Raw genomic sequence first — 14,658 nt, 5'->3', positions numbered from 1 at the left:
TAAAAAATAAAAAATAAGGATTTGTAAGCTGACAAAGTCCTTGCAATCTGTGAGGTCAACCAAGGGTTGCCTTGCCTAAAAAAATAAAAAATAAAAAAAATAAAAATAAAAAAAGATAGAGCCCCTGTCGATTTTGCTTACCAGTATATTCCTCATGCCATAGCACCACACCTGGCACTTAGTAGTTTGCCTAATGAATTAAAAAAAAAAATTGTCTAATGAATTTTAAAAAATAGTTTCCTAATGAATTATGTGAAGTATAGTTTACAAAAATTAGTCATGTATCTTTAAGAATCTAAAACCGTTCACAGCCTATGGGCCAATAAATCTACTTCTCGAGATGTATACTAAGAAAGAAAACTAATCAGTGCAGACAGATTGACATACGAGGATGTTCACGTATCACTACTTATAATAAAGTAAGTTTGGAAACATTAAATGCTAAATGTTCAACAATAGTGAATTTGTATGAACAATTATGGAACATCCACATAATAGAATGTCACACAGTCATTAAAAGTCATGTGTTTCAAAGAATGTAAGAAGGGCATACAAAACAGTGTTAAGTAAATAAAACAGAACATAGACCTGTATATCTATCTATCGTGACCCTAATTTTGGTATGTGTTTTGTAGGCATAGAGAAGACTGGAATTTTTCAGTATTTTGCAGTAGTCATCTTTGGGTGGTGGGAATCACCAATGGGTATGGTTACCACGTTAGACTATAAGTGCCTTGAAATTAGTACCAAGTCTTTTCAGCTTGATATTTGTACAGTTTAGCACAGGGCTTGCGATTTATGATACTCAACAAATAATTAGAATGCGCTTAAAATGTAAGAACACTAATGTTTTATAGCCTGTTTTCAATAACTTGTCATAGATCATGTATTCTAAAGCTTCATTTATCATACATTCTTGCTCACCGAACAGGTGGTTGGCTTCCCATGCCAGCCATATCCACCAGGGGCATTCTGGGTCCTGGAGATGGCAGAGAAACATAATATACTTTTCACCAGAACCTTTGAATGCCTGCAGACTGTCATGATGAAGCGTGTTTGTGGAATCTATGCCTTAGATATGTGAAGTGAACTCAACATGCAGTATATACAGCAGTGTGTACATCTTTGTTTGATTTGGAATAGATATATTTTTATTCGCTCTCTGTGAGAGATTGTCAAGCACAAAGCACTAAGCATTGCTGAGCTCCAAGTGTCTTCCCTAAATTATCTATGGTAGTTACCTTTTGGCTTATTAAGGATGATTCACCATTTTGTTGAACCTAGGAGTTTATATTTTGTCTTGTATGTTTGTTCATTTGTCGCTTTTTGTTTTATATCCCACATATGAGTGAAATCATACAGTTCTTGTCCTTTTCTGTCTGACTTATTTCACTCAGAATAATACTCTCAAGATCCATCCATGTTGTCACAAATGGCAACATTTTTATGCCTGAGTAGTATTCCATTGTATATACGTAGCACATCTTTATCGAGTCATCTGTCAGCTCAGGTTGTTTCTATGTCTTGGCTACCGTGAATAATGTTGCAGTGGATGTTGGAGTACATATACCTTTACGAATAAGTGTTTTCAAAATTTGGGGGTAGATACCCAGAAAGAGGGGTTGCTGGGTCATATGGTAAATCTCTCCTTAATTTTTTGAGGAACTTCCATACTGTTTTCCATAGTGAATGCATCACTTTGCATTCCCACCAGCTGTGTGTGAGGGGTCCCTTTTCTTCACATCGTCTCCCACACTTGTTATCTCTTGTCGTTTTGATGATAGCCATTCTAACAGGTGTGAGGTGGTATCTCATTGTGGTCGTGATTTGCATTTCCATTATGACTAGCGACGTTGAGCATCTTTTCATATATCTGTTGGCCATCTCTATGTATTCCTTGGAAAAGTGTCCAGTCAGGTCCTCTGTCCATTTTTTTAATCAGATTTTTGCTGTTGTTTTTTGAGTTATATGAGTTATATGAGTTCATTATATATTTTAGATATTAGCTGGGTTACCAGAGGGGATGAGGGCTGGGGGGAGGATGTAAAGGGGTCAAATATGTGGTGACGAAAGGAGACTAGACTTTGGGTGGTGAGCACACAAGAGTATACAGATGTCATATTGGAGAGTTGTACATCTCAAATTTATAAAATATTAATCAATGTTACCCCAATAAATTTAATAAAAAATTTTAAAAAGAGAACAATCCCATCTGGAGGTAAAAAATATTTTTTAAAAAAAGGATGATGCAGGAATTTGGGGCATATGTTTTCATTAAGAAATATTCTGATCTCGTCCTATTACCCATTGACTGACAAGATCTGACCGATCTTGTATGTAAAGTGTGTGACTCCAGAGGTGGTGATTGTGGGGCCTGATCTTCATGTCTTCCTGGGCCATTCAGTTACAGGGTCACAAGTCCTCCTGCATGAGGGCCCTCGAGGTGCCCTGGCAGAACCGATGACGAGGACTTTGGGAAAGCAGGAAATGTGTTCCAGCCCCCTCAGAGACGGGGTCTGAAAGAAGCACGCTGGCTCTCAGACAAGACCTTCTAAGACCGGCTCAAATTCCTGTGGCTGCGCAAGAGAGAGAACTCTTCCGCGGGGTCTAGGGTTGAGGAATGGGCGAGGATGCAGTAGCAGAGGCCAGGGCGCCTCGCGGGACAAGCTGGGCACCAGCTGCACCATCCCCCTGAGGGAGGTGGTGGGGACGTAAGTCCACTTGGAAGCTAGGAGATCACCAGGTTGGCAGAAGGCTCTAAACCAAGCCCCCACCCCTTCCTCACAGCTCCACCCCAAAGCAGGGAAACAAGATCTATAGTTGCACACAGTGTTTCACTGAGCAGTCATCTGCCTCTGCCTTCCCATTCTTTTTCTTCATTAAAAGCCTTTACTTGGCTTTAATTCCCTGTCTCCCAGGCGCTCTGTGCTCTGTACCCAGAAATAAGCCAAGTGTTTGGACCAAGGGAAATGATAAGAGTAACAGACCCAAGAGGAAGCCAAGACAGTGTTTCCAGGGCAGGCACTGGAGCTGTAGGGTCACCAATAACCAAGAACGGACAGAAATTCTGAATCCCTAGTGCATTTTCTAAACATCACATAAGCCTCCTGGATCTCTGTCTGACCCCAGGGGGTGTGGGAGTGCTGGCAAAGACAGAACTTGAGAGCCCCATCAGCCTGGAGGATGGGGACTGGGAATCAGTTCTTTAAATCAGTGGTCCCCAACCCTTTTTCGCACCAGGGACCGGGGGCTCCTATAAGAATCTAATACCTGATGATCTGAGGTAGAGCTGAGGCAGTGATGCTGGCCCTTGGGGAGCGGCTGCAAATACAGATGAAGCTTTGCTCAGTGGCCCGCCTCTCACCTCTGGCTAGACATCCCTGTAATTAACAGGCCACAGATCCGGTACCTGTCCGTGGCCTGGGGGTTGGGGTCCCCTGCTTTAAATCAAATTTTTCCTTCAGTTATATGTGACAGTCCTTTCACAATCCAGTTTGTGGTCTAAAATTCATACCCATTACACTCCCACTCTCTGGGATTGGTGGGGAGTGTGGTTTTCAAGTGCTGATAACAAAGCTGAGCTTCCCCAAGATGTTAGGGGAAAAAACTCAGATCATATCAGTGAATATTTGATCTCCATAAAGCAAGAAACTTTTTGTCTGCCGGCACATGACAGCAAAACACTAATCTTAGCGTTGGTGAAATACCTTCTGTCTCTGTCCTCCGCCTTGGTTTTCTGTTGCCCTTAAATGCAGTCTTGGTTATATATCCTACCAAGTATGCCCCTCTTCACATAACGAACCACCTCTGCAGTGGTTGATGGATGAGGGAGCAGCTCTTTAAAGAGTCAGTCCTGACTCATCCCATGTCTGCTGCTGGAAGACATGTGCTTCTGTGCCAAAGGTAGACACGACATGATGGGGAGTTTACACACAGCCTTTATGGTGTCATTCTCTAGCAAACGTGCGTGTATATTATTGTAAACTACTGTGTGCCATGTGATCACAGGATTAAGAAAGGAGTGAATTGCTAATCATGTCAGCCCAATCGTTTTCTTCCTTGATAAATTTGCATTGTTACACTTTGGGTGAAGAAAGATTGTAATTGGCTGTTGACACTGACTGAACGAAGGAGATGTGGGGTTTTTTTTGTTTGTTTGTTTTTTATGAAAAAGAGAATTAATTAGCTTGGTGAGGGAGGTAACACACAATTCAAATCTGCGGCTCTCACAGCTGCAAAACAGGAGTGAACTGTCAAAGAGTGTTTTCACCTCTCTCTTCCCCACCTGGTTTTCTCCTTTTGATGACACCTTTTCCTAGATTTAACACATTTAAAATTGGCCCACCAAAGAAAGAGACTAGGGGCAGGGGCGGACTGGGGAGCCTTCAAAAGAAAAGGAAGAAAATGTAGCTTTCAGGGTTTACGCCAGAAACACTGCAAACGTGCGTGCGTTTAAGCAGTGTTTGAGGAAGGTGGCAGAGACATTAAGCCGGGCCGACTCTTTGTCTCTCAAGTTGGTCTGAACCAGTAACAGATAAAGAAAGAACTGGATGCTTATGTGGCAGCCAGGAGGAAAAAAAAAAGGATCTAGGTAAAATGTAACTGAACTAGAGGTAGACGTGGTGATTTAAGAGAAAAGGACAATAGCTCGTTTTGGGGTGAGGAACTGTCCCGTCGTATTAGGCAGAAGCATGATGCTTTACTCTGTGAACAAAACGTCCACAGGACTCTTCTGAGGAATTAGAGTTCCATTCTGCTGTGATTTGCAAATCGGAGAACGTAGCCTTCAGCATGAATTGAAAACATGCTCCGATGTGGCAAATCTGAGGCGAGGATTTTAAAAGCGAGAGTTGCAAGGAGCTGATGACCAAAGGGATGCGTCGCTAGGAAAACATGTCATTTGTCTTAGATCATTTGTCTTCTGATTGGTGCGGGCAACTGGACTTTCAGGGGTCTGCTGACTCATGGTCAGCAGGCAGAGAGTCACTGGACATGGCCAACAGTTCAAGTCATAAGACATTGTCAGCAGGGAATAGAGTGTCACGAAGCAGGGGCTAAGGCCTCCGTTTCCTTTGCAGTCTGCAAAATAAACTAGTAAAACAAAGGTGGTGACATGGGGAATGTAGTTGGTCAAGTAGACAGAGTTTAAACTCCAAAACAGCCTCGTCACTAGAGCAGGATCAGAGGCCAAACTATAGAAGGGTCTGGATATTTGGTCACAGAATTATATTCGAATCCTCAACTTGTTTGTTTGGAGGTTAAGTATTGTTGAATGCTCCAAATTGTTTGGGAGTTTTGGAATCTACATTCCCCAGAATCTTCACCTGCAGTGTTCTGGGATGGATTCCTCTAATGACATGTGCATGTGTGACACAGAAGGCAGAAATGAAACAGAAGCCGTACAGTTGCTTCTCTGGCGATAGTGAGCAGGCACATTGCTTTCTGCAGGTGTGTCGCTTTAGAGCCGCTTTCACTTCCTTTCCTTGATGACTTCAAGTGGCTGAACCAGCCCCAATCTGCCTACCTCTTGTGAAAAATAAACCATTAGGTTAAGTTCCTATAGTTTGAGATTCTATTACATGCAGTTAAACCTATCCTGATAAAATCTGTATCAAAGGAATGACAGTTACATTTTCATTTTCTGACATTACATATGCAAACATCTGCAGAGACAAATGTTTTCTAGAACTAAAGTTTCAGCAATACTGTCACATTGATTCTTGCTTGAAAGGGGGCTATCAGGCAATCCGGTGAATAATGGATAATGCATTAAACTCCATTTGTGCCCAAGAATACTGAATCATTGAAAATGACAACTCTCGTAATGATCTTTGTATAATGGTTGTGGGTTTCTTATCAAAGTATAATTCAAGAACGGTGTTTGTCCAGAGAGAGATGACATAATTTAAATGGTTTCTGAGACAGAATGTGGAGAAACTAAAAGCACAGTTAACGCGTACATTAACCATTCTGCAAATTACAACTACTTAACGCAAATCGTGGATAAAGGCTTTGGGATTTGATTACCTAAGTTCCTGTACTGCATATTTGGTATTGTTCATTAACCTGAGTCGTGTGCTCAGACACCAGGAAGAATGGGTACGTTCTGATGTGAGCGTTTAAGAACCAGAGGCCTCCAGAGGCCTGTTTTGCTACTTTCTGGATTTTATTTTCTTCTTGTTTTGAACTGTGCTACAGATCATAAACTCTTAGAGGAAAGGTACAAATAGGATATGAAGTCAAAGACACATGCTAACAGAATGGTAAACAAACAAATTTGAGACTAGTCGTTGACATTTTGCATACGGAGATCTACTCCAAACGGGGAGACAGGGCCAAGGAAGATCGTATAGTCTCTTCCTGAGATTTTAGAGGTAGCATAGCGCAGTGATTAAGAGAGTGTAGGTTCCGGAATCAGTCTCTGTGGGTTCAAATCCCACTTCCAACGCATTTGACTAACTGAGGCAAGTTAGCTCCTCTGTGCCTCAATTTTCTTACCCGTGAAATGATTTTCTAACTTCGATTTGTCATAAGGATTAAATAAGTGAATGTATAAATCAAGCAAAGTGTTTCACGCATGGTAAATATATGTTTGCTATTACTACTATGTCACTCTATTTAACTGCTGGAATGAAAGCAATTATCTTAACACTGTGAAAGATTCTGGGAAATCGATACAGATGTGTAGACTTCATGAGAAGACTGTGCTCATGCAGTCTTCATTTGAAGCTATTCTAGGGAGCAATAAAACTCCATAGTTATCATCATAACATCCCATAGCTTTAGAACACATCTGTGCACCACCAAGTCGCAAGCAATAATGAAGACAGATGCTAAATCTTTGGAGTGCTGATTAAGAAACAATCAGACACGAACATAACTTAATTTTAATGATGTGATGATTTTATTAAGTTAATTTGCAGATTAAAAAAAAAAATAACTGAAAAGGCTTGACTGTTAACAAATACTTGCATAGCCAGATGTGCTCTTTTTTTTCTTTTAAAGAGGGCTTTCAGCATTCATACCCATTCAATTCACTTATCCGTACTCATTTCTGATCAGTGCTTGCACACCGAACGTAAGACAGGGTCAAAGAAATTGGATCCTTGCTGACATCCACCCGCGTGCTTGAGCCCTTACGAGTGAGGGCGAGCCCCGGCTCGGGCCGAGACGGCCGCTGTCCGCGTTTGTTTTGCAGCTGGCACTGGGATCACAGGGCGCCATGTCGAAAACCGCTCCTCTGATGAGATTACACAATTTGCTAAATAACTGAACTGAACCGTGATTTAGTCTCCCAAAGAGTTCTTTCCTTTTTTTTTAGACACGTGCTAGCATTTTAGAGTTCACCACCCTGTACGCCTACACGATTTGAGAGTGAAGGGGCTCAGAGGCGGCCGAGACCTTTCCAGCACGCGGCTGCAGGCTTGGACTGTCACACGCCAAGCCCCGTCCCGAAGAAGCTCTAGTGTGGTTTTTAAAGAGATGAATTTTAATTCTGCTATATCAAGTGCAGAATCTTTTTCTCTTTCCCTTTTAATGTTACATACCCACGGGCTACTGAATAACATGGTTGAAAACAGACCGGGTATGGTAAACTGTTTCGAAAGTCGCTTTCGTGTTAAGGTTTACTTAAAAGCAGCCGATTGACGATAAAGAGAGCTGACCATTGCAGCATTATGAAATCAGTATGTTTCTATTAAGGCAAAAAGGGTTCGAGAGATTTGCTACAGAAACTTACTGCTGGGAACCAACCTCCCCAAGGAGGCTGGTGCTCTGTAAATTTCTGAAGCAGAAACAGACCTATGGCCTGTGAAGTCAGTTATGGCGACCCAGCTGCTGGGCCTTAGAAGACAGGTCGCTTACGGCCATTTGTTGTAAAATGCACCGCCACCACCACAGAAGGCAAACGTTGGAGAGCTTTTGAAACCGCACGCGAGCTCCTGAAAGGTAGTGGTGATTGCAAACACCTGCGAGAAATGTATCACGTTTATTAAGAAACAAGGATTACACAATTCAAGATAAAAACCAGGTGTCTGATGAGTCGTTTCAGAAGGCAGAAAATTGCTCTTAATAAGAAATCATGGAAAAAAGCCTCATGCAGCTTTTTCGGAAAGGCATTTTATTCACAAAGTCTCCCTTTCTTCCTTAACTCTCCGCTCTAATAACTCATAAGGCTGGAAGCCGATGTTTGATATTTACACAGCTCAAAATTTGAATACTCGCTAATGTCTTTTAGCTGTTCTACATACTCTACTGCTGTCTCGTCTCCTCCTCCCCTGATCTCTGTGCTTAAAATTTAACACTGAGCAAAGAGCTCAGAGGCTGACAAAATCAAATCCCCACCGCCTCTCCCCACCCCCGCAGAATTTGTTGGGAAATCCTCCTTTAAAAATCATCCCCTTTTTTGGAGGACGATGCTGTTTCTCTGGAATTGAAAGCAACTAGCACAGAAATGACATGCGATTGCAAATGATGCCCAGACATTTTTATTGCACTGGAGATTTAACTGCTGCTTCTCTTGTTGGTTCACAGGAGTGTTCTTCAGATCGCAAAAGACAAATAATTCAATGCACCAGAGGAATCACTGCGACCTTTTTTCTTTAGAAGTATGGGTCTTAATTTCTGCTAAACGTAGACCAAGCTTTCCTCTCCATCTCTGGTACTCTTGCAGCTTGCCTCACTCGATTAAAATCGAGGAAATTTGGTAGGACGGTTAGTGATTTAAGTAGGTAAAGCCCAGGGGAGGCGTCTCAGTGTGATACTGAACAGGTAGACAGCAAGCTCTGGGCGACAGTCAGTGCAAACTGACCACACCAGCTATGGAGATTTAAGGGTCACTTCAGGCAGCCTACTTCAGAAACTTTCAAGAAGTCAGTGTGCACCAAATCATGCAAGGCGCTAAATGCATAATACTCTTCCCTCCTAGCACCAGGCGGAGAGCAAAGAGCCATATATCGCCATCAGTCCCTGGTGCGTGTCCGCCACTCCTCTGGCTTGGAAGCTTAGGGCCATTTCCTCTTAATTGCTTTCTTGCCAGCCAGCTGATGGGGAGTGGGAACAGGTTATCAGGGACCATTAGAAGGTTTCTCCAAAACTTGAGGGAATCATATAGATCTTGGCAAGCATTCATTTATTCACGTCACAAGTCAGCCACTGCTGGGGCTGGCCATACTGAACTGAGAAAGACACGCGCTCTGGTCCCTCCCTTCTCTGCATTGTCTACCACGTGGAAGCTGCTGGAAAGAGAGGGGAACATACTGCATCGCCTCCCACCCCAGTCCGGTATGTACTGAACATATCCCAATGCTTATGTCATGCTTATGACAGGCTCTTTTACTTGCAAATATTGCTTATACTCGTTCTCAACTGTCAAACCGATCAGTAATAATAATGGATTTTTTTTTAATCTTTCATAATGGTTCTTTCAACCTAAGAATGAACCGCCACAGGAAGTGCCACTCACATCACGCTTTGATTACCTAATACAGGCAGAATCACTCATAATTCTATTTACTCCAAGCCAAAAAGAAAGTAACTGCAGCACAGGTTAAGATCTCGACTCCGGATGTCTTGACGTGGTTCTTCTCAGTGTGTATTTATTTGCGTATCTGCTCACGTCTTTGCTATGTTCTGATATGTCAGTTGGTCCACTGAAGAGCACGTCCACCAGCCCAGAGCACTTTACCATGGGTTTGTAGTCTTCACTCCCGACCTAATGTCCCCCACCTCCTTCTCCCCCAGTGATCTCTCAGCAACTCCGGCCAAGTCAGCTGAGGTAGTGGGGCTTAAAAAAGTTTAAAAAAACACTGTTTTCCGGGGCATTGCATGGGAAAGGTGGTAAAAATTCCTCAGTCTCCCCAGAGCTTATAACAATATATATTAGCATTTTCACATAACCCTTCATGTATTCACATTAATAATTCCTGCCAGATATTTCAGATCCCTCGGAGACACAAACTCTATGTTTAATGCTTAATAATAGTGAAGGCTAATTAAAATACACAATACAGATACTTCATCACCCATGATAGTAGAGAGGGCATAAAACTGATAATTAGTAGGTGGCTAGGGGCAGAAAAATTACACAAGTAAATGAAGCTGCAGCCAGGAAACTGAGGTGGGGGTGAGAAAAAAAATAGGGCAGAAGGAAAGTGCTCGGGAAAGATATTTATTAGAATCCTTTAAAAATGTCAGGTGGTTGTTTCCAGAAGAGGTTTGTTGCGGGTTGTTGTGGGTGGCTCAGATCAACTCAGCTTTCACGAGTTTTCTTCACTTGGAGCACTGACCAAATTAAAGTACTGTAGCATTTCATCTTAGATAACGGGGCAGGGAGAAGGGAAAAAAAAAACTATTTGGATTGTGTCTAAATACTTTAGAACTTAATAGAAACTTATCAAGTGGTTATTTTGGACGAAAAAGAAAGGATCAGAAATTACTAGTAAAGATGAAAAATTGGCACTTATAATGTGACAATAGAATTGTGGCAAAGGATATGTAGACATTAAATTAACATAATTCCTATATCTGCTGTTTTCTCCTGTTACTTCGTCTATGACTCTGGTCAAGCTGTCAAGTGTGCACAAAGGTACACCACATTTTCAGGCTAGTGTCATCTATTTGATCTTTGCTCTAAGGGTAGAGTTTTGGATGTCTTAAACACCCATCTCTATTGCAAACAAACTATATTCTCTATCACTGGGGCACAAAATGACATGGGCTTGACCCAGAGAAAGAAGAGAGGTATTTAACAGACATTTCTCCTCCAACGAGGTAAGTCTGATCCTCTGCAAGATAGGTTTATTTGCCCTTTTAATAAGTGCTGAAATCAATTTCAACCTGAACTGAAAATCAGCTAACCTAGAGGAATGGTTAAAAAAAAAAATGTTTAAAAAAAGTATTAACTTGTATCTGTTACACATAGTTCCTTATATCTAACTGCTAGAGAGAAAAAACAATTCCCAGGGCATTTCAGGCATTCCATTCTTATATCTGCCAGTTTCACTGTAAGTGTGTCCTAATCTGTCCATACATTATCCTCCTGTTAAGATAGCGGAGGTGTTCAGACTGAGAGAACACACCTCTCTAAAACCAGAATGTAAAACCCAGTGAAATGCTGTCTGTGTACATCGACACATTTCAATCAATTGTAATATTTCCCATCAATGTAAAAAGGGTGATACTATGTTATATAAGGCTCATCCTATTATGGGTTATCCTGTAAAGATATGTAGCAATCAGACAGCCTGTATGAAGGGCCAGGTTTTTCTATAGAAAAAGTAGCTTTTGTTATTTTTGTTTTTAAGAGAATATTTAACACATGGTATTTATAGTACCATCAGTCTGAGGAACTCCACGTATTTCAAAGAAAGTAGCTCTTGATTCCACGAATGGATTCACACCTAAATCAGCATCTTTTAGAACTGATCATTACTGCCACTGGACAGTTGTTAATATCTAAAAACAACAAAACTCTAAAAATCCTGTTACTTAGGTGAAGAAATAGTATCTACATTTGCGCAACAAAAAACCGAGGGAGGTTTTTAAAAATGTAAGTATAGTTGGTATACAATATTATAAGTTTCAGGCGTACGTGGTGCTTCGACATTTACGTACCTTATGATGTGATCACACTAAGCCTAGTAATCATCTGTCACCATGCAAAGTTATCAGCATTATTGACCGTGTTTCTCCTTCACCTTTTTCACCGTCTCCCCATCACTCTCCCCTCTGGCAGGCATCAGTTTGATCTCTTTATATGAGTCTGTTTTGGTTTGTTTTAGATCCCATATGCAAGTGAAACCACATAGTATTTGTCTTTTTCTGTCTTATTTCACTTGGCATAATACTCTCCGGGTCGATCCATGATGTCACAAATGGCAAGATTTTATTCTTTTTTATTTCTGAGTAGTATTCCATTGTGTATATACAACATCATCGTTATCCGTTCGTCTGTCGATGGACACCGAGGTTGCTTCCGTAGCTTGACTATTGTAAATAATGCTGCAGTGAACATAGGGGTGCATTTCTTTTCAAATTAGTGTTTTCGTGTTCTTTGGGTAAATACCCAGAAGTGGAATTGCTGGGTAGTGTGGTAGATCTATTGTTAGTTTTTTGAGTACCTTCCATAACTGCTTTCCATTGTGGCTGCATCAGTTTGCAGTCTCACCAACAGTGCACAAGGGTTCCCTTTTCTCCACTTCCTCATCGTCACTTGTTATTTGCTGACTTTTTGACAATAGCCATTCTGAGTGGTATGGGGTAGTATCTCATTGTGGTTTTGACTTGCATTTCCCTGATGATTGGAGATGTTGAGCATCTTTTCACATGTCTGTTGGCCCTCTGCATGTTGTCTACCCTAAGAAGGAAAATACCTGCTAAGGGCCTCTTGTGGTTAATCAGCCCAAATTCATAACCTGAGTCCAGCAGCCATTGTTTACAGAGTCCTCTCACACAGACTGCATTTCAGTGAAAAGCCACGAGCCGGACTGCCGAGCCTCCCACTGTGCTCCTGCCATCTGAGCCGACCCTTATGAAGGAGTTCCTGGAATTGTATTCCAGCCAATAGGCTGAGACCTCTCCCATCCAGTCAGAGCTGCAGAGCTACATCCTCATTTGCTTCTTTACTCCACAAGAACCAATCAGAATGCATGAAGCCGGCAAATCAGGACAGAGCTCTAAGGTAAAACAAACTGGATGGTATATATTTTTTAAATGGCTCTTGAGGCTTCTTTTTCCCTCTCACCACCTTCTCTACCTCTGGGAGGTGGAGGGGAGGTGCAGGCAGCAGCTGTTTGTGCTCAGGCTCCACCTCCAGCGCCCTCTTCCCTCCCTCTAGGAAAGTCTATCTGCTCCCTTTAAATTCAAGCCCTTTGAGACCGCCCTCTTTGCTTCCTGAGCTTTCCAACTTTATTATGCACATTTACTTCCCTTTTTTTTTGTTGTTTGTTTGTTTATCGATAAGTCCACCTTAAGGGGCACCTTAAAAGAGAAGATCTCAAACCTCTCAGAAAATGAAATATATTCTCTGATTTTAAAAACTGCTTTAATGGAATTCTCACAGCATGCAAAAACTTTGGCCATCTGAGCAAAACATTTAACTTAGTCCATCTGCTAAAGACATAACTTGGATCCTGTTTTGTTTTTGTTTTGTATTATTGTGCCTGGGATACAAAAGCTAGTGTTTGTAAAATGAAAGCTACAAGATTTCTGTGTTTATGTGCATGTTTATGCACATATGTCTACGTATGTATGTTGTAGATACGGCATATTTCTACCACTGGATGGTACTGCCAAGGTTGAACTGTAATTTCAGAATTGGGCTGTAAAGGAACTTATTTATGTAGCTTAAAACAAATGAGAGCTTCTATGAATTTGAAAAATAACACACTAATCTAAATGCCTTTCAGGTGCATATGATCTAGGATCAGTAGTCAGTGAATAAAGAGTAGCTTAAAGTTGTTCGTTTAATTAAAACAGGCATGTCTTTAGATATAATGGCTAATCGCTTTGAGGTCTTTTGAAGCCTTTAGGAAGTAATGCAAAATTAATTGTTAAAAACATATGAGATAAATAGAATAAGAGTTTTTAGGTGAAATTTTGGCAAACATTTTCAAAAATTCTTTGATTACTAAAGACCTTAAAGTCTGCTATTAAGGTCCAGACACTTGTGACAAAGCCTGATTAGGACATTACACTGACTTAAAATGACTGTATGTGAAAAATAAGGTGTGCTTGGTAAAAGAAGTTACAAGGAATGGAAATACATTTTGTTGAAGGAAAAGAATAATTTTGTCCCAGAGTAAAACGACCTTTCTAGAATAAGGAAAAAACAAAAGCTGAGATGCTTACGGAAGTTGAAGACGGCTTATGGCCAAGGAATCTTGAAGAAGAAATCCTATGTATAGTCAAGCTGGCCAGGACTGAAAACGGTTTAACTTTCTTTGATTTCAGAAGCACACTGATACAGAATTGGAATCTGGGTTCTGTTTCTGTTAAAAAGGACAAGTTTTCCTATATTAATGGTACGCTCTTGGTAAAAAAAAAAAATTGTAAAAGGAAAGTAAGGATTTGGTGTTTGTTAAGATTCCCTCCTATGCCGTGTTATCAGGTCTCTGACTGCTTGGGTAAACCAAACCTTCTTAATACTGAAAGCTAAATTTTGCTTCTAACCATTTAACTTTCTGTAATTGCTTGTGAAGTCTTTAAATGGATGATTAAACGAGTAACTAAATGGATAACTAAAATAAGGGAATCTCTCTTTACAAAAGGGAGAAATGAAACTAATTAGGCCTATTTGATATGCTAAAATTCTGAAGTCTGGAAAGTGGATTTTAATCCAATTGCTCCCTTCTCAAGGACAAAAATATACCAGTGGCGACTTACATGTTTTCTCATTGGGTAAAAGCATCTGCGTGCCAACCGGCTACAGCTGCAGCACTTACTAAAATACTTCAAGAGGATTTTTCTCCTGCTTGGAAAATCGCAGAGCTCCACAGCAACTGGGGAACCCACTCTACAAGACAAATTCTACACCAGGTATGCAAAACTTGGCCAATGTTGTAGCATTTGTATTGCACTTATCCCCAGTCCTCTGGTTTCATAGAATCGATGAGGTAGTCGCAATTCAATTGAGGAAACTTGTTGAATTTTTTAATCTGC

This window comes from Pteropus medius, unplaced genomic scaffold, assembly GCF_902729225.1.
Source record: "Pteropus medius unplaced genomic scaffold, Ma_sr-lr_union100, whole genome shotgun sequence".
NCBI classification, from domain to species: domain Eukaryota; kingdom Metazoa; phylum Chordata; class Mammalia; order Chiroptera; family Pteropodidae; genus Pteropus; species Pteropus medius.
The sequence above is the reverse complement of the archived record's forward strand: the minus strand, read 5'-3'. Positions refer to the sequence as shown.